The sequence below is a fragment of the Triturus cristatus genome, chromosome 1_2, assembly GCF_964204655.1.
Source record: "Triturus cristatus chromosome 1_2, aTriCri1.1, whole genome shotgun sequence".
NCBI lineage: Eukaryota > Metazoa > Chordata > Amphibia > Caudata > Salamandridae > Triturus > Triturus cristatus.
In genome coordinates, this window is record NC_140580.1 from 145,143,589 (window position 1) to 145,170,285 (window position 26,697).

The 26,697-nt window shown below is 47.3% G+C and overlaps 1 protein-coding gene across 1 annotated transcript in view; it reads right to left on the minus strand.

Annotated features, from left to right (window-relative positions):
• Positions 1-26,697, minus strand: part of NHLRC2 (NHL repeat containing 2) — an 867,133-nt gene that overhangs the window by 840,053 nt on the left and 383 nt on the right. The gene's annotated exons all lie outside the window — the stretch shown is intronic.

Sequence of the window (26,697 nt, forward strand, 5' to 3'; positions counted from 1 at the left end):
TATATCAAGCATAGAATCTTATTTGAACACTTCTGTACATTTTTATACAGAGCATTAGCAAAACAAAATGCCTAATATCAGTGACATCATGTCATGAGTGATGTGCAGAGTAAAGTCAGCAACTCCATATGCCAGAGGGGCCACAGTGGAGATTAGTGCTGTGCCAATCGGGCCTTCGCCTGTGTGCAGAGTAAAATTGGTGACCCCATATGTCAGAAGGAGCCACTGAAAAGGACAAGGTGTGTTGCTTGGTTCAAATTGTCATTGAGTGGAGAGGCAACCGTAGTGATGTGAGGACTGAGCAATCTACTCTCCCACCTGTGGGAAGGATCAGAGGAACTTACTGTCTCACAGGAGGAAGCTCCGTGGACGCCAAGCCGCTGCCCCTGCACAATCATGAATGCTACTCACCACTAGCTGTGGCTCTACATCGAGACACTAGGGAGGAGCATGTAACACTGATTGTAGGGCCGGACAGCTTCAAGGGAACTTGTTCTTCCCCATAACGCTTGGGCCACTGGAACACTTTTTACTTTAGTAAGAGTTGAAGTGGGACTCTTGAGACACAGACTACTAGTGGGGCTTAAACTGAATGTCGCTTACAGTGAATTGGTAATAACCACCACCATTAGTGAGAGGGAAGTGGGACGAGAGAGAGGAGAGAAGAGAGAGGAGAGAGAGGGGGTTTCTCAAGGAATTCAATGAATGGCGTGAAGTAGGCCTGCTAAACACCGAAGAGTATAATTTTATAAAGGTAGACTAGCCGAAGTTACTGATACCCAACATACATAAGAACAAAGACAAGACTCCTGCAGGCCTATAATATCTGCTATTGACAGTCTATTCAAAAAATGTTCAAAGTGTGTTGACCTACATTAAGAACACTTCAGATTTTCTGAATAGACCATTTGATGTGCAATGGGAAAATTATATGCTTATGACGTGCCAAGAGATCACTTCATTGTAGACTAGTATATGACATAAGGATGGCATCAAGGCAGCTGAATATTTCAAGAAGACTAGATCCGTCAAAGTTTGTGCGCACAATGTGGTGCTGTTAAAAATGAGCAAATGGTGTCTTATATGCAACATTTTTTTCGTTAATAATGAACTGTCACAACAGTTATGAAGTACATCAATGGACACCTGCTTCAACCGAGCTATGCTAATTTGCCTGTGGGCTGGTAGGAGGAGCAGGTGCTCACTGGTGTCAGCCTGCAAGGATGGTCTGACCATATCACCATGTGGGTCAGCTAAATAGACTATTTATTCATATTGTGGCAAGGTGATTCGCACCCAGCCAATGAATTTGTCAATGCAATTAATACCAATGATTTGAACATGACCGTAGCTAGCCGGATATGCGACACCACTTTAGATTTCCTAGATGTAAGATTGGAAATCAAAGAAACTAAGTTAACTACCACAGGGGATAAGAAGATCACTGCAGGCAGCACCACACTCCATGTGTGAGGTCCCATCCTACATCATAAAAACAGCATACCATGTGGAGTACTAATGCGCACTAAACGCATATGAAGCACAAATAAAGCATTTGATAAAACACAAGAAGAAATGACCAGCAGATTAAGAGCATGACGGTATTCTGAGGGCATGCTAACATCAGTCCAGAAACGCAATTCCAAATGTACAAGAGAAACAGATTTTTGTTCAGCAGCCAAGACCAGAAAGACAGAGATACACAAACATGCAGGTTCATAAATGTGTACCATAATCATCAAGATGAACTCAGAAGAGTTCTACAGAAGCATTGGTATCTGATTAGCAGTGATTTCATTATTGGCACAGAAGCAGGAAAACTCATATAACGTACAGAAGGGCACCTTCTACGAAGGATAAACTAGTAAGCAATGTGGTTAAACCAAAGAAAGATTATTGGTTGAAACCCAGGAAAAGCTTTGCTAAATGCAGTAAATTACCGCACAGCACATTAATTTAAACAAGTCCATAGGGCGAGATCCTAACCAACTTATAGTGTTATAGATTGTATACCCAAGACAGTAAGAGGGGGAGACAGGGAAAAACAACTGAGAAGGCAAGAATCTAGATATTTCCGAAGAATCGATACCAAGGAGCCCAATGGACTGAACATTGATGAAGAAAGGTACACTCACATCCGAAGCTGCTAGTTTTAACCATTGCAACGCTTTTAGATTTGTTGAGTATTCCATTACTTTAGTAAATTTCCCTTATTTTTATAATTGCAGGAAAGCAGTTGGAGTAGTTGGTAGACAGGCGCTATATATTGTTTGTTAACTGCTGATTGGATGGTGAATAAAACAATCCACACTGCCTAGAATGCCGTACTCGTTCTTTGATATCTTATGAGGACAGAAGTTGGATGTATGTATATATACTCCTTTATCATAAAATCAAGCATTTGGCTGAATGATCATTTATTGCTGCTTTGGGATGTGTTTTAAGTTGTGAGCATGGGTTATCTCCCTGTATCTGCCTCCAACTCCACCCCAAATCTTCCCACACCGCCCCATCCAGATAGAAGCCTTGAACTGCTCAACCCGTGCTACCACTTAAAGTCAAGCACTGAAGGAGTACTTGAATCAGTTGTACAGGATCTGTAGTATGTCAGGCCCCAGAACATCAGGAGGAACAAGCATTGACATAGCCAAAAGTCTTGGCTTTAAGACCTTATACGTGTTTAGCCATGCAGCACATTATTCTGTGCCAGCAATCTGAGTCAGAACCAAGCTCATGACTTTAAAGCTTTGCTGCACTTTTAATCCCTCAAGGGATCTCACAACTCCTGTTTATTCTGTGTCACTAAAATGTAACTGGCTACCACTGGCCCACAAGTCACCATAGGGTTCTCAGATAGGCAACTGCAGTGTTTGTGTCCATTGCTCATTGGTATTTTGGCCATGTAATGAGAAGACTCCTTGGAGAAAAAAACATTATGTTGGGAATGATGAAAGGAAAACATTAGTGGGGGATGACCAACATCACGGTGGTTAGATACAAACAAGAATCTGCAGGACTTAAGAATTCTGTTATCGACTGAAACAATTGAAGGAATTTATTTTTTTATCGATTTAATAATCAAAAGTCAAATACGACTGAATGGACAAAACAAAGACAACTTTGTGAAGTAGGCACTACACACTTTAAACTAATAATATATGCTTAAAACGGGCAACAAAACATCCACAAAACAAATATATCTTTTGCAGAGAGTATACTATGGTTGGGAGCATTAGAATAGCACAATTTTTATGTGTATCTGTTTCTGCAACCAATTTTAAGTAGATAATACATGCTTCAATGTAGTATGTAAATAAGTTGCCAAAGTCCATAATGAGAAGTATGCAAATATTCTACAATAATGGTTACAGGCATGCCACAGGTATTTCGAGTCTATTTTACAGAGCTCTATGGTGCAAGGAAGGAAACAGGCTTACGTTTACTGGTATCCCTAAATCATAAAATCAATCTGGGACCCCTAGGTGCCAAGCTGGTCATCAACAAGCTTTACCTAAAGACCTTGATGGCAAGAGGCCTCTACTATGAACAGAGGAAATTCGATTTCTATTAACCAGGGGAAATATTTGGTAGATCACAACTAGCACCTTTTCTATATGTTTTTGCTACTTAACAGAAAATGTCTCCAATGGAGACGTTATTTTTATGCACCCTATATTTCTATGAGAAACAGTGCCATCTTTCTGGGTGTGATGATAAAGAAACTAACAGTTTATAAAACATCAAATTAGGACCGGTATAATACATTACACAAAAATAAGAACAAAAACACCATTTATGTCAGGATTTGCTTTCATGGAGATACGCAAGAACAAATTGAAAACATAACTGAAGTTGTACAATTTGTAAATGTAAAGGGAATATGCAACATCACAGAGATGGAAGGGGAGGGGGCAATCAACAGTATGGGAGGTAGGGAAAGTGGCAGGTTACAAGAAATATCAGGGAGACGGGCTGAAGGGTAGGATAAGGCAAGCAACATCACAGAGTGGGCCAGGAGGGTGGCAATGGGCAAGCAACATCACGGAGAGGGATGGGAGAGTGGGAATGGGCAAGCATCATCACAGAGAGGGATGGAAAGGCTGGCTGATGGGGTAAAACTTTACATTTTAGATCGTTCTTCAGGACTCATGTCTACAGTTACACGAACTGTACATTACACCACTTAATTACAGAGCTTTAAAAGGGAACAGTATTATAGGAAGTGCTATATAGGAAACGCTATTTAAAAAATACATTAATGGAAGGAATGTGGATTGAGTCACAGGTTGATTCTGGGGGAGGAAGGTTGAGTGAGATTTTGAGGCAGGTGGAACAGTAGTGTTTTCTGTGGGTTGAGTGGGAGCTGATGGAGCATTGATATACATTTTCAATAGTGCGATACCTCAAGTTTGCAATTTTAAGCACAGTAAATAACTGCTTTTATATACAGGGCATAGAAGGACAAAAGAGCTGCAGTAGCGATTTATAAAATACGTTGATGAAAGGAAAGTGGCTATGGGGTGTGTTGCTGATTTCAGCATGACTTTGGAGCTTTTTTGAAGCACTGAGTAGTAGCAGTGACTGTTGTCTGTGTGAAATGGCCTGTAGTGGATGTGTTTATCTGTGAAAAGTCTATCCCAGTCTTTACAGGGCCTTTGGGAGGCTGTGAGCCTAATGCCCAGAAAGGGCTACTCAGGCCCCTGTGCATCTGATGTACAAACTAAGTAAACTGAGCTACTTAATTTACAAAAGAACAACATTTTACAGTTCTTAAAATGGCAGCAATGATGCCTGAAGTGCTATGTAAAATAGTAGCTGGTGGGGATGAGCTGAATTTCGGATTGCATTGGCAAGTTTGAACAGATGGAGTGCGTGTGTATACGTCAGATAGCGCTTCGTGTCTCACTTGTGCCTTTCTTAGCATGGTACACTACAGCTGTTATTTACAGTGCTTAGAAGGGTGGCATGGAAAGTTATGTATGTTGATGGAAGTCAGATGGCCAAGAGTCCAATTAGTGATTCTGAGCTGCTGGAGAAGAGACCCGCTGTGAGTAAGCAGGGTGCTTTTTGGCTAGTGGTGGGTACGCTCATAAAATGACTGGAGCATGTGCAGTGGATGTAGTTCAGTCTTTGTGAGGTGATGATCTTGGGGGCTTTCAGTCCGGTAAGTATGTCTGTGCTTTTGGTGTTAGTAATAAAAACAGTGCTACCTTTGCAGCTTGTCAAGCAGTGGATGCATTTACTTGTGAAATGTGAAATGTGCAATGCGCAGGGGAGTGTAGCATGATCTTTATGGGGAATCTGGTGTTGTGGCTTCCACCACAGTAAGGTAAAATCAGCCTTTCATGCTGGCGGGGAATGAAAAACAAGCAACCCAGTCAATAGGCATTTCTGTGTGTAGCCCAGCAACGATACAGGGAGTAGAGAGGCTGTACCTGTTGAGAAGCCAGTTCCTGGTCGCTTTCATCTACCCCTACATCACAGTCAACGCATGAGCCTTAGGATGCGTCCATGAATCGGAAGTGCACCTCAGAAGAAGCAAGGCCAATCCCCCACCTCGACTAGGACATGTTAAAGTCAGGCAAAGTGGTTCCTGTTTGCTAACGTCAGCATCAATTATGTCATGTTTGTGTTTTTTACAGCTAGTGTTACGAGCCAGCCACTCACTTTGGCTCTTTGCCGTGCTTGATCCAGTCTCCCAGCACATAGGCCGAGTAGCTGTAGATGTTATAGTCTAACATTAAAACAAGGTGTTGCCAATGCATTACACTCCCCGTAGGTAGAGGAAGGACACGGCTAGGCAGTGGACTCGGTTTGAGGATTTATTAATGGGTACAATCAAGTCTTGGTTTTTCTCTCTCCCTCTCGAGGTGGTTAGGAACACTGTTCTCTTCTCCTTTCCGGGGTCCTCGTCAGATGGTATGCCTCTCTCTCCCTCTTGAGGTGGTTAGGAACACTGTTCTCTTCTCCTTTCCGGGGTCCTCGTCAGGTGGTATGCCTCCGGGGTATATGCAAGGAATGGAGAGCAAATATATTAGTGACCTGTTCTTTTTCCGTGGGGTTGTGAGGGGGGGAAGGGAGTGAGGAGTCACCGGGGTCCTTCACCAAAATCACACGTGCTACAAGATAAGGTTTGTGCGTGAATCGAGACCCTCCATTTAGAGCAGGAAACAATGCCTCTAGACGTCCCGTGGCCTCCCCGATAGCTACCTCCCTCCACGTGTAGACAGTAGTCCCAGGACCCGGCCCTGTACCTTTCCCAGCCACGCTCCTCCAGGCGCGTGGCGGGGCGAGACGCCGTGTAGGTGGCCTCCTGGCTCTGCAGCTCTCTCGTCCCGTCCGGTCCGGACCTCCGACTCGCCTCCTCCGGACTTCTCCTCTTCCTCCGTCGCACTCGTTCTTCGCACTGCTCCGCAACCGACCTCCGCCTCTCGTTCTCCTCTCTTCTGCTCGCTCTCCGTCACCGCTACTCCTCGCTCTCCTCCATGGGCTTTCGCGTCGTCTTCCTCGCGGGCTTCCGCCTTACGGGGGATGATCACTGCCGATTGGTTCCCGGCCGCTGACGTCACAGGAGGTGTCTCCTCGTCCGCGATGAGCCAGCCGGCGTTAAAGGGGCAGCCAGCACCCTGCAGGGGACGTGGAAAGCTGTCATCAATGAGGGTTGTCTCATACCCCTCCGCTTCTCCCGAGGCTTGGCGACACATCCCCAACACCGGATTTTCCTGATCGGGGGAAATGGGGTATCGGGAGAGAAAGTCCGCATTCCCCTGGTCCAGCCCTTTCTGATGTTTCACTTCAAAGCGATAAGGCTGTAAGACCAAGAACCAGCGGAGGATTCGCTCATTGTGGCCTTTGTTACGTTGAAGCCAGGTCAGAGGGGCATGGTTCGTAAAGAGGAGGAAGGATCTGCCTTCCAAGTAATAGCGCAATTTCTCCACCCCCCATCGTACGGCCAAACACTCTTTCTCTACCGTGGAGTAAGCCTGCTCTCGGGGAAAGAGCTTCCTACTGATGTATAAAATAGGACGCTCGCAACCCTCCGCATCCTCTTGGGAGAGCACTGGCCCTATCCCAACCCCTGATGCATCCGTCTGCAGGATAAAGGGCTTCTGAAAGTCAGGGGTCACTAACACTGGGGACGAGGTGAGGGCATTTTTGAGGGCCTGAAAAGCAGTAGATTCCAGGTCCGTAGGTGCCCGTAGGCGGGAAGAGGTCTGGTTCTAATGGAGGAGATCAGTGAGGGGACCAGCCAGATTGGCGAATTGAGGGATAAACCTCCTGTAGTATCCCACTAACCCCAGAAATGCCCTAAGATCCCTTTTTGTCCTTGGGTACAGCAAAGCCTGAACCGCCGCAACCTTTTCTTTTTGTGGTTCTATGTTTCCGTCCCCAAGCAGAAACCCCAGATATTTCACCTGCTGAAATGCCACCCGGGATTTTTTTGCGTTAATATGGAAGCCTGCTTGGCCTATACTTTCCAGTATACTGCTCAGATGTTTGAGGTGCTCTGGCCAAGTTTTGCTGAAGACTACTATGTCGTCCAGGTAGGCAGAAGAGTAAGGAAGATGTTGCTTTAGTAGGGTATCCATGGCCCGTTGAAAGGTGGCCGGAGCCCCATGCAGGCCAAAAGGGAGGACAGTAAAATGGAAGTGACCCGAGGGAGTCGAGAAAGCTGTTTTCTCCTGGTCTGCAGGAGCTAGGGGGATCTGCCAATACCCCTTGGTGAGGTCGATAGTGGTTATGTATTTGGCCTCACCAAGGCGCTCTACCAGTTCGTCGACCCTAGGAAGTGGGTAAGCGTCTTGCTTGGAGACCCTATTGACGGCTCGGAAGTCTATGCAAAACCGGATACTTCCGTCCGGTTTCAGCACCAAGACTACGGGGGAACACCAGTTGCTATGAGAAGGAACGATCACTCCGGTTTTCAGCATCTGTTGTATTTCTGTTTGGAAGGCCGCTCGCCGGCCCTCAGGTATCCGATAGGGTTTTTGTTTGATGGTAACTCCTACGGGGGTGGGGATAGTGTGTTCAGCTATGTGGGTTCTCCCCGGCAGATCGGAGAATACACTTGAAAACCGAAGAAGGAGAGAATCCACAGCCTCCGTTTGATGTGTGGACAATTCGGGATTGACAGGAAGGTCCTTAACGGTATGCACCAGAGGTGCGGAAAAGGAGACAGTTAGGGGTGAACTAGGAGGCTTACCTAACCATTTCTTTAGTATATTTATGTGATACAACTGGGCCTTAGTGCGTGAGACCTGTAGAACGTAAGAGGTTCTACCCACCTTCTTAATGACCTGAAAGGGACCTTGCCACTCCTTCTTCATTTTCTGAGCAGAAGTGGGTAACAACACCAGGACCCAGTCACCTACATCGAGCGTTCTCCACTTTTTCCCTTTATCATAAAAGTACTTTTGTTTAGCTTGTGCGATGGCTAAGTGTTCATGGGAAAGGGTCCTCAGTTTATGGAGTCGGGACTGCAACTGGCGGGTGTAATCTAGCAGAGCCTCAGCTTCTTGTTTCCCTTCTTGCTCCCAGCTGTCTTTCGTTATCTCCAGTAGAGTTCTGGGTTTCCGCCCAAAGAGAAGTTCAAATGGGGAAGCCTGCAAGCTGGACTGGGTCTGGCTCCTTAGCACAAACAGGGCCAAAGGCAATAATTGGTCCCAGTTTTTTCCGTCCCCAGACAGAAGTTGTTTTAGGGTCGGTTTAAGGCTTCCATTATAGCGCTCAACTAATCCATCTGTCTGGGGATGGTACACCGATGTTTTTATGTGTCGGATGTTGAGCTGGAGACACACCTGCTTCATAAGTTTGGAGACAAACGGGGTGCCCTGATCGGTGACTATTTCTCTAGGGAAACCCATTCTCGAAAACACTTCCACCAGGTGCTGCGCTATGGCTGTGGAAGTAGCTGCTCTAAGGGGGAAGGCCTCTGGATAGCGAGTCGCATAGTCTACCAAGACAAGGGCATATTGATGTCCTCTACTGGACTTGGGCAAGGGACCTATCAGGTCCATTCCTAATCTGTCGAACGGTTTACCTATGATGGCCAGAGGTTGCAAGGGGACTGCAGGTGGTACGTACGGATTGCGCCGTTGGCAGATATGACATTCCTGACAATACCTCTGTATCTGAGCATATACCCCAGGCCAGAAGAAGTGTTGTAGAATGGCTTGTCCAGTTTTTTCTGCTCCAACATGCCCCGCCAAAAGGTGGGCATGGGCAAAAAAAAGTATTTGATCCCTAAAGTCTGAGGGAACTAATAACTGAAGAGTAGCGTCTTCCTTAGCTAAACGATATAGGAGGCCGTTACGTTCAACAAAGGTGGGGTATGTTCTATTCACTTGGTCCTGTTCTGCCCGGGCTTTGTTCCGGACAAGACTGGCGTCGTTCAATTGGGCAGTACGGAAGTGAGTATCCTTAGCCCAGGGTCTGGGGTCAACACGGAGACCTGATGATAGGCCGTGGAACTAAGCACCTCCCGCATCATGGAGGAGAAACAGGGATTATCGGTCCCTATAATGACAGGTTCCGGAAGGTGTGGAAGGACCCCCACTATTGCATCCATGCTGGCCCCTGTGGGTGTTTGGAGTTGGATTGTAGCCAGAGGGTAGTCCCTAACCTCCCCGTGTACACACCTGATACCCACCCTTCTACCCGGTAGGACCCAGGAGTGGTGAATGAGCTCTTGCCTAGCTACTGACTGTTTACAGCCGGAATCTAACAGGGCTCGTACCCCTTTACCCCGTATCTTTACACTCACGTAAAAGACGGGACCCGTTTCTTGAGCGAACAGAAGGGAGTGGGGCGAATAGCTCACATCCATGGGTTCCTCCTCTTTCTCCCTTTTCTTCCTGCAAAAGCGAGCTATGTGTCCCCATTCCCCACAGTCATAACATTGGGGCCCTGAAAAAGGAATATGGTCTGGCCGGGCTCCTCGGGACCGTACGGGCTCAGGGAGTGATTTAACTGGCTTCCTGTCGCCCCTTCCTTGGGACAAATGCTTTACTGGCCGTTCTGGCTCTTTGGGGGTGGGTCGGCCTTGAGCTCTGGCATAAGACATGGCCATCTCTACGGCTTGTTCCAAGGTTAACCCGGCGTGTTGTTTTAACCAGCGCTGGCTCGAGTATGGGAGGGCTTCCAGGAATTGTTCAAGATAGATCTTCTTCATCACGTCCTCCATACTGGACTCTTGGGGTTTTAACCATAAATCAGCCGCCTCCTTCAACTTAAAGAAAAGAGTCTTGGGTATGTCCCCAGGAGCCCCGCGTTCCTGCCGGAATCGTAATCGGTGAGTCTCTTCGTCCACTCCTAGCGGATCTAGAATATATTGTTTCACAAGGGCATAGGTAGCGGTCCCGTCTTTATTCACGGCTTGATAGACCGCTTGTGCTTCTCCAACCAACAAAGGGGCAAGGTAAAAGGGCCACCTCTCTCCCGCCCAAGCACTAGCACGGGCGGCCCTTTCGAAATTTAGAAAGAAGGCCAATGGATCTTCTCCAGGGGTGAACTTCTGAAGGGGGACCACCGTTCCCGGAGGTGCGGCCGCTCTGGCCTGTCCCAGGGAGGCCATGAGAAGGTTCTGTCCTTCGACCAACTTTACCAGGTTATCGGCTTGTGTTTGGATGGCCGAAGTGAACACGGCCCGATCTGCTTCCGCCTGGGAGGAACTCCGCTCTATGGCCCACTCCATCTTCGCCTGACTTTCCTTCATTTGGTGTACGAATGCATCCATCCTGTATCGGTTGGTGGTTCACAGTCCAGTGGGCTCCTATCTGGCTCGCCACTTGTCGCCAATGCGTTACACTCCCCGTAGGTAGAAGAAGGACACGGCTAGGCAGTGGACTCGGTTTGAGGATTTATTAATGGGTACAATCAAGTCTTGGTTTTTCTCTCTCCCTCTCGAGGTGGTTAGGAACACTGCTCTCTTCTCCTTTCCGGGGTCCTCGTCAGGTGGTATGCCTCCGGGGTATATGCAAGGAATGGAGAGCAAATATATTAGTGACCTGTTCTTTTTCCGTGGGGTTGTGAGGGGGGGAAGGGAGTGAGGAGTCACCGGGGTCCTTCACCAAAATCACACGTGCTACAAGATAAGGTTTGTGCGTGAATCGAGACCCTCCACTCAGAGAAGGAAACAATGCCTCTAGACGTCCCGTGGCCTCCCCGATAGCTACCTCCCTCCACGTGTAGACAGTAGTCCCAGGACCCGGCCCTGTACCTTTCCCAGCCACGCTCCTCCAGGCGCGTGGCGGGGCGAGACGCCGTGTAGGTGGCCTCCTGGCTCTGCAGCTCTCTCGTCCCGTCCGGTCCGGACCTCCGACTCGCCTCCTCCGGACTTCTCCTCTTCCTCTGTCGCACTCGTTCTTCGCACTGCTCCGCAACCGACCTCCGCCTCTCGTTCTCCTCTCATCTGCTCGCTCTCCGTCACCGCTACTCCTCGCTCTCCTCCATGGGCTTTTGCATCGTCTTCCTCGCGGGCTTCCGCCTTACGGGGGATGATCACTGCCGATTGGTTCCCGGCCGCTGACATCACAGGAGGTGTCTCCTCGTCCGCGATGAGCCAGCCGGCGTTAAAGGGGCTGCCAGCACCCTGCAGGGGAGGTGGAAAGCTGTCATCAATGAGGGTTGTCTCATACCCCTCCGCTTCTCCCGAGGCTTGGCGACACAAGGCAACTTATTACATTAAGTGAATGCTTGCATGTTGATTGAAGCCCCAGCCATGGTCAAAGAAGCAGCGCAGACTCGGTACGCTGAAAGGAGATGTGGTTCTGCCTTTTGTTGCCGACATCGTGCATTGGCCTCAGGTAATATGTGTTGTGGAGCGTAGTACGACGTGGGGCAGCAGAACAGAGTCAGCTTTCACAAATGGACATTCATCCGTTCTCCGTGTTTATTTCACTTATAATCCATGGAAAACCTCCATTTATAAAGTTCAGCATGGAAGGACTAGCGCATTGTTGTATGTACTTATGTGCGCATTTGGGAAATACGCTGGAAAAATTAAAGTGGTCTTGTGTGAAAGATGAAGCGAGGCAGCCGCAAAGCGGCGCCGCACTGATTAAGGGAAAGGAAACACGAACGCTTGCATGCAGTGCTCTTTCAGATTAAAAAAAAGACAGTCCCTGTGCCAGTAACTTAAATGGGAGAAGTGTAAAGCCACAAGTAATGGGGGTGATCCATGAGAGGTAACAAACAAAGAAAAGGGTGGGACACACTGCAAGCATTATCAAATTAGAAGCAACGTTATTTTTTTTAATTAAATCTTTTTATTAACAATCATTGACATTCACATACAGTACTGAGAATTTGGTAGGTATAGAAGCAACGTTTTTAACACTTATAAAAGCCGATCAAAAAATGGAGGCCGGCTGTAAACCCACAGAGTGAATTCAGCATGCGCTGCCTAGGCTCGATAGATAGATATATATATATATATATTCCAGCTCACTGCGGAACAGGTTGCAAGCGCACACTCCTTACTGCAAAAATGAATGCACAATTCAAATGTGCTTGGGGTAAGTTTATTGATGGTACCAAGCCAAAAAAAACACCACGTTTTGGCGTAAACGTTTTGATCACTGGTGGATTTTCAACGTTTTAGAAACACTTATGATTACATGATTACATGCAATGTGAATGCGTGAATAAAACAAAACAAATGAAGGACTAATCAAGCAAAAGAGCACCATTTCACATATAAGAAATTTACCATTTTGTAATGGTTCTATGCAGTATCTAGAGCAGGGGTACTCACAAACTTTCTCTCGGGGGCCAAATTTAGAGTGTGGTTTGTGGCCGAGGGCCACACCGGTGGGGGCGGGGTCAGTGGGGGAGGGGGCGGGGCTAGAAAAAAAACTGTGACCATGAGCTTGAACACAGGCCCCTGCAGCGGATGCCTTCGTCCACTGAGCCACCAGACCCGGCATGCACATCTCTCTCTCTCTCTCTCTCTCTCTCTCTCTCTCTCGTTCTCTCTCTCTCGCGTTCTCTCTCTCTCTCCCTGTCTGTCCCTGCCTCTGTCTGTCCCTGCCTCTGTCTGTCCCTGCCTCTGTCTGTCCCAGCCTCTGTCTGTCCCAGCCTCTGTCTGTCCCAGCCTCTGTCTGTCTGTCCCTGCCTCTGTCTGTCTGTCCCTGCCTCTGTCTGTCTGTCCCTGCCTCCGTCTGTCCCTGCCTCTGTCTGTCTGTCGCTGTCTCTATCTGTCTGTCTCTGTCTCTATCTGTCTGTCTCTGTCTCTATCTGTGTCTCTATCTGTCGAACGTGAAGCGAACATGAAAAGTTGTTCCACCAATTACAAATCTCAGGTATATTTTACACATATTAACGCGCCGTTGACTTAATATGTTCCTCACAGTGAGAACCTGTTAAACCGAAGGGGGCGTACATTTGGTTGGTACATTTGAAAAAAGCAGTTTTTCAATAAATACAACAAAAGTACAGTGTTTAATGTCATAAGAATTTGATATTAACTGTATGCTGGGTGAGAAACGTCGTGAAACTGTAATCTTACACGGCAGAGACGCTCGGCATCCTGTGATTCGGGGCAAATCACCTAATCTCCCCGTGCCTAACAAAATGCAAGTGTTAATCTGTAACGCAGCTGGTGCTCATGTAAAGCACTTCAATACCGTCAGGTCGAGTTCCCTGCGTGCTATATAAAACTCTCCCCCTCCACCTAGTGCCTATACCTGAAGCTGCATCACAAACACTTGCAACTTGTGAAAAATATATATATATATTGCATACATGCCAACATATCAGAAGAGCAAAGTGGGAGATTCTTTAAATAAAATCGGGAGAAAGGGGCCTTGAATTGGGTTACTGTTATGTATGGATGGGCCTTGGAAGTGTGCTGCTGCAGGATCGGACATTTGAAACGACACTCACTGGCCTGGCAGGTTGCTGGCAGTGCATACCCCCACCCTCCCCCTCCACCCCCCACACCTGTGTGGCAGCCCAGGCACACACACAGCCGCCCCCAGTGCTTCACAGGTCTTTAAAAGACCATTCACTTGCTAACAAGCCTTTGTTGTATTTCACCTCTCAGCGCCCCCGCAGCTCCACTCTAACTATCGCTGGAATTGCCGACCCCTCTCGGAGTCCGGGCTGCTGCAACGGCGGTGTTTGGTGACACTTTTTAAAAAGAAAGACAAAAAACACCGGTACGATGTCTGCAGGCTCCGCGGGCCGCCAGGGAAGGCTTGCCGGGCCGCTGGCGGCCCGCGGGCCGTACTATGAGTACCCCTGATCTAGAGCAATCAATATGCAACTATGTATATAAAATTCAAAAGAGCCACATTAATGGAACCAGCTTTGCAATAAAATTGTTACAATAGATTCAAAATTACAAATGTCATGTGCCACTACCAAATTTCATCACAGTAGGTAGCGCACACCCATATTCCATAAGCATGCTCGTATTTCATAAACATCAAGGCTAAAATGGCTGTATGTATACAATACGAGTACATCCCGAGTCTCATGGGGGTAAATGTCAAAAACAGCAAGGAATCAGATGTATGCGAAAATACAAATGCGGACAAAAGTTAGATAATGTCTGCCTACTGCACAATAATGCCCAAGTGGGCTGATGCCAGGGCCGGACTGGGAACCTAAAACAGTCCTGGCAAAAATTCTAACTTCAGTCCCCGTGTCCAGAAGTGCTAATATGCGCTAGAACCAGAGCAACGTTTTAAAGTTGCCTCTGGAATCGCGTAATGTGCACCACCACTCCTGGAGGCTGAAACCGGCCTTCAAGTGTCAAAACCGGCCTCCTGGGGCTCCAGCCTCCCGGGGGATTGCCCGCTTGCCCAGCTGGGCAGTCCGGCTCTGGCTGATGCCCTGGATATACAACGACTTTAGAAGATCTAACGAAAGCCATAATATAAGAAGGCATGCACAAATACAGTGGCGGCTGGTGACTTTTTGAAAGTGGTGAGCGAAAAAGTTGGGGGTGAGTGCTTTGCCGCGAGCGTGTCCTACCGTCATAAGGTGAGTTCATGGGGGTACTAACCACCGGAACATTTTGGAAATAGAGTGGGTAAATGGTACTTTAAGCTAATTTGAGGGAGCATTAAAGTTTATAAAGCAATGGTGAAAGTGCAGACTTGAAATATTTAAACAAAATAAACATTAAAAATGCTACATGTCTTATTGAATTAAAAATGTTTAGCGTGACAAGCAAGGGTTTCAGTTATCTTACCTGCACAAGGGTTGTCTCTGCACTGCATTTATGAGGTTTACACTACAGCCTGAGGGCTAGGCATTTGTTACCAGGCCCCGTGTTTGTGTCCTCACAAATGCTTTGTATTGGCAGTTTAGAATCCAGAAGCCCAGAAGCTGCGAGAGCCAATTATAAATCAAACATTCTAAAGGAAAGCATGAGAACGCTTAAGAAACGGACAACTAGGAATATGTCGTCTTGCAGGGTAATGAAAATTCAGGTATCAGGAATGAAATAATCATTACTAATCTATATAGCACAGAGGCATATGCAAGAAGCACATGTAGTGCGGAAAATGGGACGTTAGGGTTTCCAAGCACTTGGACCTCTGGACTCCAGCAACGGGGCAGACAGCTGGGCGAGACCGGGTGCCAGAGGGTACACATCACAGGCCAGGCGCAGCGCTGGGAATCAGACCCGTGTAGGAGGCAGCTGGACAGTGAGGTCATGTCAAAGATCAGGAAATTGCCACCACTTACAGAGCAAACAGGAAGCAATGAGGAAGAGGCCCCGGCAAGTCCCTGGGAGACCGAGAACAGCGACACATTCATCACACTGCCCTTCTCCTCTGCCCTCCTCACCCTTACTGCCAACCAGTGAAACTACATTTGTGCTCAGTGGAGCAATTCGCCGACTGTTTGCACCCATGCATACAAAATATAAAACCTCAATGGTTAAACGTATTAGGATCTACAAAATGTTATAGAATTTCCAAATGTCAGCAGTGGGTCTGGTACTACTTAAGGTTGATGCATATGGGGCTTGGTTTGCTACGTGCATCTCACAGGACACTCCGGTCCGTGAGACGGTCTTTGCCGTACACCAGTATGCCAATTTGGGGTTCGTGCACACCAGACACAACTGTCGAGCTAACAGTTTCGGACAGTACGGGCATTTTGATTCCGCATGTGGGACCCGGTGGCAGTTGTTAGCTCTCCTGGTTTCCACAGTACATGCCCAGGAACGGACATGCGTGACAGCCTGGGTATGTTCGTGGTTGTCAGCAGGCGTTTATCAAAGGCTAAATCACACGTACGTTGTACGGCATCAATAAGTTATTTATAGAGCGCCGTCTGCGTCTCGCATTATTCTGTCAAATTTGTCAATCCGTATCGAAAGTAGGAGGCTATCCAGGCACTGTATTCTTGTATTGATGAGGAGCTCTGGCCGCGAGGGTGTTAGATGTTGAAGTGTGGAAAATCTCTTTTCTTGAACTAAAAGGTTCACACCTCACCGAATACAATCAAGATGTAACATCTTGATTGTATTCGGTGAGGTGTGAACCTTTTAGTTGTTATTTAAGAAAAGAGATTTTTAAATGTACATGATGAGGCCGGACAGAGCACATCGGAGATAATACCGAGCCAGGGCCAGACCCAATCAGGCTTCTACACGCGTGACCAGCAGAGAAGTCAGGCGCGGCCAGCATGACTCGGGGGTACGTGCGGTGAGGGGAAGTGGGGTTAATTTAATGAATAAAAGAACTTACCAGGCATCTCCTCAGGTCCCGCGTAGCATCACGTCTCATCTGCAACGTGTGGAAGTAACTTCTCCCCGCTCTTTTCTTTTTCCTCAACAGTCAGGAAATACTAACTGCCAATTAGGAGACTGGATGCGACGGGGGGCCAGGCGGCTGACCCTTTTTTACTCTGTCCTGGCATTTGATAGGGCATGGGGCGACTTTGCACAAAACACGTAACCGCCCGAACAGGAGCCTATCTACAGACGCTTGCACTACACTGGGCATGCGCAGCATACCTAATGGTTTGTGAATGTGAGTGAGGAGCAACACTCCTCTCTCACATGCGCAGACCATCTTCTGGACTCCTGCTCGCCTCTCGCCTGCGTGCGCTGTGCATGCGCACTTTCAGTCTTTCACCCGTGAAGCACATCCCGGCCCGGAAATGTAAACAGACGAATTGTAAGCTGTCAATTCGTCTGCTTACATTCCTGTTCACCTGTTGCCCGATTCTTTTGTGGGGCGCTGCCTCGGCACCCCCTATGGACCAGCCGCCACTGCTTACATGAAAGAATAACAGCCACATAGAAAACAATAATGCAAAGTACAGTTTTTCTAATCCATACAACAATGCAGTTTGAAATGCCCCCGCTTTCGAAATATATTAAATTATATTATACTTAGGATATTGTGTCACACATTACGTATTGAAATATCACACAAGCACGCTAAAAATATGAAAATGTCACACATCACCAAACTAAAAACTTGACAGCTAAACCCACTCTAGGAAAACATTTCAAACATAAGACTACCAGTACATACCTCTGTGGAATCGCTACTGTAGCTGCAGCGCTGTGTTTGTTTATATGCTTGCTCATAATTGTAGATTTGCACTGACCTTGCTCGTATTTTAAAATTGTTTATCTGCACCGATTCTGGTCGCTTTTAAAATTGTTTATTGCACTGCCCGCATTTCGAACCTGTCCGCATTTTAAATTGTGATTTGCACGAATACTGTGAGGACGACAGCGAGTTAGGCTGCTCCTCTTCCCCTAAGAAATTCTGGCTGCCAATCCCCGGGCTCTGTTCCACCATGGCTGAGTGCCGATTGCGTGGAGAGGCAAAGGGGAGTTAGGCAGACCGGCAGACCAATCAGGGGTCAGCCCCTGCGAGCCGGAGGGCGGAGCCAGGAGCCCGCGCTCCCCCCCCCCTATTTATTCCAATGTGCTGGCCGAGGCGCAGCGGACGGGCGCAGCGGGCGCGTCAATGGCACGCCGAAGGTGCGCCTAAGGTAAGCCCGTCTGTGCCCGTCCGCGACCAGCCGGGACCAGGGGCCATACCCCTGCTGATATTATTCGAAACTTGTCCACGCCCATCCGCTACTCCCGTAGCGAGTTGCTAGCCTATGCTGATAAAAAGGCCAATAATGAAAGGCTATGTATTCAAACGGGCCCAGGATCATCCTATAGACCTATTTCCTGCCTCGCTTGTCGTTGTTCTAGCATGGATCAATCTCCTTTAGGCCATCACACAATCCATGTTAACAATCACATGAACCTCAACTGTTTATTCCTCAATGCCAGATCCCTACCTAGACATGCTCTGGATATTTGAGACTTACTTACATCTAAGACCCCGGACCTGGTTTTCATTACCGAAACCTGGCTATCCGATACTAATGCCCTTGATCTAGCTAACGCCCCCCCCTTTAATTATAAAATTATTACGCAAGATAGATCTGGTAAAAGAGGAGGGGGGGTCGCTGTGATATTCAGGGAGCATTTAGCATGTTTTGCGGAACCAATAGCTGCCCACAACGAACATCAGACCTTACCTTTCAGAGTACTCCATGAGGGTCTCACCATCTTAGCTGGAGCAGTAATATACAACCCCCCTGGACAACAAGCCAATCTTGGCGTTCAATTACTCAACCAACTCCTGCCACTCTGTTTAAAATATAAAAACTACCTAATTGTTGGCGATTTAAAAATTCACTATGAGAAAATGGATGCTCTGGGAGCCTCCCAATAGGAATATGACATGGAGATCCTTAACCTTAAGCAGTTGGTAGTGGGCCCTACTCACATAGCTGGCCACACACTGGACCTACTTTTTACCAACATTGAATCTACTAACATACGTGAGGTCCAGCCCCTTTCCTGGACGGACCATTCCCTCATATCTTTCTCACTCGACCTTCCCTGCAAGTCTCTGAAACCCAAGGCAGTCCCCCAGATCTCTAAACAAGCCTGGAGGTTAGTTAATGAATCTAACTTCGATAATCATTTTCAAGAGGCCAACTTTAAATTCCCGGAGGATTCCTCTGTCTATACAGATGTCACCTTACTAGACGCTGGAATACTGCAAATATTAAACAAACTAGCCCCGATGCGGGAACCTAGGAAAAAAGCTATAACGGAGAAATGGTACACCCCCCATTTAAAAAATCTTAAAAGGGAATGTCAAAAACTTGAAAATCTTTGGAGACAGTCCAAGGACAGTGTATCCAGATTAAATTATGTCCTTAATCGGAAACTGTATACCCTTGCCATAAAAAATGCAAAGAAAGATTACTTTACCCGGCGCATCCAAGAAAACAGTAACTCAGCTAAGGAACTGTTCAAAATAGTGAAGTAGCTTAGCAAACCATCTAGCATCTCTGAAACACTCACTCCTTCGGTTGAGGCTTGTGATCGTATTAGCACCTTCTTTGCTGAGAAAATTAAGATAATCTACTCTACTTTCACACCCCAACATGCTCACAGTAACACAGATAAACCCCCCAATACTGTGATTATAACAGAAGCATCAACAGTCCCGCCAGCCACGGGAACTACACCCCTCTTAACTGGCTTTGAACCACTCTCAGTGGACGAGGTCCTAGCAGCCATGAACACAGTCAAATCTGGTTCCCCCTTGGACACCTGCCCCCATTTTGTGTTCTCAAAGATTGCGTCCACGCTCTGTCCCTTGATCACACAACTCTTTAATAAATCACTAAGAATTGCCATTTTCCCTGATGCTTGGAAGCACGCTTCGGTGATCCCCCTCTTGAAGAAAGCTGGATCTGACATTCTCAATCAAGAGAACTATAGACCCATCTCCCAGCTTCCCTATCTCTCCAAGGTTTTGGAGAAACTGGTCAATGTACAACTGACAAGGTACCTGGAAACCAACTTCCTCCTGGATCCCTCCCAGACGGGCTTCAGAGCTAACAACAGCACCGAGGCAACGTTGCTGGCAGTATCGGACAGTTTCAGATCCTCTACCGATCAAGGTGGGGCAGTGGCACTGATACTGCTTGACCTGTCAGCGGTGTTTGACACGGTATCCCACAATTGCCTGTTGAACATACTTCGGAGCAAAGGAGTTCAATCCACAACATTGAGCTGGCTGCACTATTTTTTGAGCAACCGCACTCAGGCAGTACATATGGGTCAGTTCCATTCCAGGCCTAACTCCATCGGCTGCGGGGTCCCCCAGGGTGCCTCATTGAGCCCCACCCTTTTCAATGTCTATATGTCATCTCTCGCCGACATTGGAAGGAAGTGGGGCATTAGCATCTGCTCCTATGCGGATGACACGCAGCTGATGGTGGCCTTGGATGAGAAGCCTGATATCACTAAAACCAAATTACATGACTGCCTCTCAGAAATGGCCCAGTGGATGCATTCACACTGCCTAAAGCTGAATGCAGGAAAATCTGAGATTCTTCTGTTTGGTGGTGCCAAACGGGTATGGGATGCCTCGTGGTGGCCACCCTCATTGGGTTTGGCCCCCACTCCAAAACAACATGCCAGGAACCTGGGGATCATCATGGATGACGCCTTGTCCATGAAGGAGCATGTGCGATCCCTTTGTGGCAAGGGTTTCGCCATCCTAAAACTTCCCGCTAGGTTATTCCCCTGGATACCTCTGGACTGTAGACGTTCGGTCACACAGGCCCTTTTGGTTAGTCGTTTAGACTATGGCAATGCGCTGTTTGTAGGGATAAATGAACATCTGTTCTCTCGCCTATAGGTATTGCAGAATTCGGCGGCCAAACTTATTTGCAACAAAGGCAAGCTAGACTCAGCATCGGAATGTTTGAAGAAACTTCATTGGCTTCCGATGCGCCAGAGGGCTGCCTTTAAATTGCTCAGCCATGCTCACAGGGCTATGCATAAGACTGGTCCCACTATTCTTCAGAGGAAGATCGAATTTTATGGCAAGACCAGAGGCTCCTATTATGCTATCTTTTCTTGCATTTATTACAATAGCAGCAAGATAAGCGTAAAACTACACTCCCCAGAAGGCTATAGGAGTAAACTACTGGCCAATGGGGAGAACAATAACGAAAAACAAACCAATCAGGTCAGGCCAACCATATAAGGACCTATCTGACCGCAAGCAGTCCTCTTTTCTTGCTGCTTGCAGTCAGATAAGTCGATTATTTTATTTCTCCTTCTTAAAATTCTGTTTGCTCAATTGTTTAGCCAAATGCTTATGTTTATCTTGGCTTGGTTTCCGCTTCGTTCCTCGAGCGTTTCGCATGCTTAGTCACCGTGGTTACGGCTTCGTTTTTAAATGCGTGTTCCATTCCCTCTGTGTTAATCTTAACGCGTCTGCTCACGTGCGCGTGCGCTCTGCTTACTTGGCCGGTTCTTTCCCTCACGTTGGCTGCCTCGGTGACGCATCGTTTTTTCGCCGCTGTCTGCCTTTATTCAGTAGTTTCCTCACGCTCTCCTCAGCGCTCCTCTGCCTGCTTCTGGGACACACCTCCTTAAGCCTTTCCCTCACCGGCAAGCTTGTTGGTACACGCCCCCTCCATTCTTTTGACAGGGTTAACCCCTTGTGTGCCAGTTTTGTGAAAATGGAGATTCCCAGCTCTCCTGAGCTTGATAATGAGGAGAATGCTAATTTTAAATCGGATTTGAGCAATTTTATTAACTCTTCTGTGGAGACTGCTGTAGAACACTCTATGCAGAGAGTGTCAAAGTCCATGGAAAATTCTCTCATCAGTATAATGACCAAAGCTTTGGCCCAGTCTGCGGGGGAAAGCAGAAAACGAAAACTGGTTCCTGCCACTCTTTTAACCAAAAAGGTGTCACATATGAGCAGCGAGGTTCCCTCGCGCAAGATTGAGGATGTTATTCCTCCCAGGCCTCAGTCAAATGAGGGGTCTACTTTGACATTTGGCAAAAGTAAAGCCAAGCACAAACACGTGGAGGTTCCTAAGAAGCTGGTCATTAATACAATCCTGGATACGGATGATGATGATTTATGTGACACTGATGAAGACACTCTTTTTGATCTATTTGGTGGTGGCGATTCTTCGCCCAAAAAGCAGAAATTGTCGCCGTTCGAGTCTGATCCTATTCTCGACCCTGAGGGAATGCCTATGTTTGACCCTGCTTTAATTAGACACCCAAATTCTACGGAATGGTTTCCCATTCCCCATGTGGGGGGAGTATATTTCTTCAAAACTGCGACATCCTCTGGATAAATCTGTTAGAGCTAAATTAAAATCCGAATGCCCCAAACCCTCTTTGGCCTCTAACATCGCGGTCACTCCCGCCATCGATCAACCGCTCCTCACCTTCTTTTCTAAGTTCGGTAAGGACCCTCGTAAGGGGGTGGACAGAGCATGGTCCTCTTGTCAGGACAAACTCTTGGATATGGTGGGCCCCCTTGCCCGTATTCTGGATCTGGCAGAGTCAGCGCGCTCGGAAGAGCTAGTGTTAAATCCCGAAGAGGTTTCACTTTGGGCCCAGCGTACTTTTTGTTTATTGGGCAATGCCGCCATTACGCATGAAAGGCGTAAGGGTCTCCTTATAAAATTGGACCCTAAATTAGCCAATTTGGCTTCTCAGGACCCCGGAGTCAAAGCGGACGGCCTCCTCTTTGGTGATTCTTTGGTCAAGGACTTGTCTAAATTTGTTTCCACTTTTGCCTCTCTCGACAAGGCCCAGCTTTCCATCAAAAAAGTTTTTGCCCCCCGGGTTTTTGGCAGGGCCGGCAGAGGCAGGAACCGCTCTTCCGGCCGCTTTTCCAGTTACCAAGGTTCCCGAGGCGCCTCCAACGCCGGCTATCAAGAGTACAAGCCGCAGTTCTCCCCCCAACGTGGCCGTGGCTTCCGGGGGCGTGGTCAGAGGGGCCACAGAGGCAATAACAACAACTCCAGCTTCTCCCAACAAGGTATGCCTGTCTTCTGGCCCTCCCGTGGGAGGGCGTTTAGCGCTCTTTCTAAGCAAATGGCAAACTTTAACCTCAGACCCTTGGGTTCTCAGTTCTGTCCAAGGCTATCTCATAAAGTTTTACGCTCCTCCTTTCCAGGATACTTTGCCTCCTCCTCTGGTTTTTTCCGCCGACGTGTCGCGCCTGATCTCTCAAGAAATTCATTCCCTGTTGACAAAGAAAGCTATCCTAAGACTTCCATTCGATCCCTCGGGATTTCTAAGCACACTGTTTCTGGTTCGCAAAAAGAACAAAAAGATGCGTCCGGTGATCAACCTCAAAGTTTTCAATCAGTTTGTTGTTTACAGACATTTCAAAATGGAGACCATTATTCATTTGAGAGACACTCTGCGAGTCAGCGATTGGTTGGTCCGCTTGGACCTTCAAGATGCGTATCTGACAGTTCCTATCCATCCCTCCCATTCCAAGTTCCTCCAGTTTCAATGGCTGGAAGTCACTTATCGGTTTTGTTCGCTCCCCTTCGGACTTTCTTTGGCTCCTTGGTGTTTCACCAAAATTATGAAGCCGGTGGTGGCTTATCTTCGAGCTTTAGGAATTCGTCTGATTATTTATCTGGACGATATTCTTCTTATGAACGCGAGCAAATCAGATCTCCTGCGGGACCTTCAGGTGACTCAATCTCTTCTGCTTGATCTCGGGTTCCTTATCAATCAAGACAAGTCCATGTTGATTCCCTCTCAAAGTGTGGATTTCCTGGGGTTTCGCGTAGATTCCCCCTCAGCGTCTCTCTTTCTCCCTTCCGAAAAGATCGCAACTATCCGATCAGAAATTTTTCAGGTTCTTTCTCTTCCCCGAATCTCCCTTCGCTCCCTGGCAAGGATCGTGGGGCTTCTCTCCGCTTCCATTCAAGCCATCTTCCCAGGTCCTCTTCATTATCGAGCCCTTCAGCGTTTAAAAATACGACATCTACGTCAGGGGCTGGCTTATTCAGATCTTATCCTCCTAGACCAAGACTCTCGCTCCGAACTTCAATGGTGGATAGACCATTTAGATGCGTGGAACGGAAGGACCATCTTCGCCACGGCCCCAGATCTTGTATTAGAATCCGATGCCAGCCTGGCAGGTTGGGGCGCCCGTTGTGGACCAATCTCGACTGGAGGTACATGGTCTCTAGAGGAGTCGTCATTGCACATCAACTGTTTAGAGATGCTTGCAGGCTCCTTTGCAATCTGCAGCCTCGCAAAGAACAAGGTAAGTTGCTCCATTCTTCTCAGGATGGACAATGTTTCTGCGGTCCGTTACATCAACCGTCTCGGTGGCACAAGATCCAAACCCCTTGCGGAGCTCGCCAAAAGTCTATGGCATTACTGTCTCCTCTACAATCTCTCCCTCCAAGCCGAGTATCTCCCCGGTAATCTCAATTCCGTCGCGGATTGGCACTCTCGGTTTCTCCGGGATTCCAGCGACTGGAGGTTACTTCCCTCCGTGTTTCATTCTCTCTCGCTCAAGTGGGGCCCTTTCTTCATCGACCTATTTGCGTCCCGCCTAAATTCCCAGCTACCTCGCTTTTACAGCTGGCGCCCGGATTCGCTAGCTTTAGCGACCGATGCGTTCCTTCAGGATTGGTCTCTTCATCTCAATTACGCTTTTCCTCCCTTCATTATGATCAACAGGTTTCTTTCCCAGGTTCGACGCCAACAAACGTCTCTAATCCTGGTAGTGCCCTTTTGGCAATCCCAGATATGGTTTCCTTCTCTTCTGGAACTAGCGGTGGACTTTCCGGTCCTTCTTCCTCATTCCATGGATCTTCTTCTGGACCCTCGAGGTTCCCCTCACTCCCTCATTCTGGATCGGTCCCTGACTCTTTCGGCCTAGAAGCTCTCCGGCCTCTCTCTACTGACCAACTCCTTTCTCAGGAAGCTTCACTCTTTATCAGCCGGGCCTGGGCTCCCGGCACTTCCAGAGCATACAATTCTGCTTGGTCTCTTTGGTCAAGCTGGTGTCTGGAACGGTCTATCGATCCCTTTTCAGCCTCTGTGACTTTCGTAGTTAATTTTCTGGCCTCGGAGGCCAGCGCTGGCAAGTCCTATCGCACGGTGAACCTGTACAGATCAGCCATTTCACTTAACCATCATCCCATCGACAATAAACCGGTTGGCTCTCATCCGCTGGTTTGTCGTCTGTTAAGAGGAGTCCGATTTTCCAAACCTCCGTTGGCTAAGTATTCTTCTTTATGGGACGTTAATTTGGTTTTTAAATTGTTTATGGATTGGCCTGACAATGCTGCTCTATCACTGAAAATGTTATCTGCAAAACTTACTATGTTGTTGTGTTTAGTCTCAATTAAACGTGTCTCTGATGTTAGGGCTTTAGATCTTTCTTCTAGGCATTTTTTTCCTACTGGAGTGTTGTTTCAAGTGCAGAGACGCACAAAGACAAATTTACAGTCAGTGTTTTATCCTTACTTCCCAGCTCAACCGAAATTATGTGTGGGTCGCTGCTTAAAAGCTTATGAGCAAAAATCTGCTGACTTTAGGACTTCTTCCCATACCCAATTGCTCATTTCTTTCCGCAAACCTCACCTTCCTGTTTCTTCTGCTACTCTGGCCCGTTGGGTCCGTTGGATCATGTCTCTTGCGGGCATTGATGCTTCTGTGTTTGGCGCTCATTCTACCAGGGGTGCCATGGCCTCTAAAGCCTTTTGGTCAGGCTCCCGCCTAGAAGATATCCTTAAGTCAGCAGATTGGTCTAACGATAATGTTTTCAAGACCTTCTATTGTAAACCTGTGATTACTGCTTCTTCTCTGGTTGTTGATATGCTTTGAACTAGCATAATAGGAGCCTCCGGTCTTGCCATAAAATGTAGATTTTCCTAATAAGTTATGACGGAAAGTCTTAATTTTATTAAAGACACGGAGGCGAGTATTATCCCTCCACAACAGCTCTAATTTGTTCTGTTTTTTCCCCCCCTTAGGTACTCCAGCGTTACCACCGCCTTCCTCATGAGCCTGGTCCTACCTCACCGGAGTTCTCGGCGTCGACGTCCATCTGTCTGCCTTCATGGTTTCCCCAGGATGTTTCGTCCATGGTGTTTATGACTCAAGAACTTTTTACCTGGATATTGACTGTTTACTTACTGTTATTTTTGGTTCCTTTGTTTTCGACTTCTTCATAATTCACACAAGAAAAGAGGACTGCTTGCGGTCAGATAGGTCCTTATCTGGTTGGCCTGACCTGATTGGTTTGTTTTTCGTTATTGTTCTCCCCATTGGCCAGTAGTTTACTCCTACAGCCTTCTGGGGAGTGTAGTTTTACGCTTATCTTGCTGCTATTGTAATAAATGCAAGAAAAGATAGCATAATACTCACCTCCGTGTCTTTAATAAAATTAAGACTTTCCGTCATAACTTATTAGGAAAATCTACATTTTATGTCCCTACTAGGAAGCTACGATCGCTTCAATCGGCATTGGTTAGGACTAAACGTATTTATAAAGTTAGAACAGGTGGCCGCTCTATTTCTTCCTTGGCAGCAAAGAGGTGGAATGAACTTCCTATCGACTTAAGACATACCACAAATTATCTCCTGTTCCGAAAAAAGCTGAAAACCCACCTCTTCCCCAATTTCTAAACTTTTCAGTATTAGTCATCAGTAGTTTCTGCTTGGTATAAGCGCCGTGATATCCCCTGGGATGAGTGTTGCGCTCTACAAAAACCGCAAATACAAATACATAGAAATGTTAGTAGCTAAATTCCTATCTAACTGCAGGAAAAAATTTCAAACATAAGACTACCACTACATAGAAAAGTTAGTAGCTAAATTCCTATCTACGTTTGACA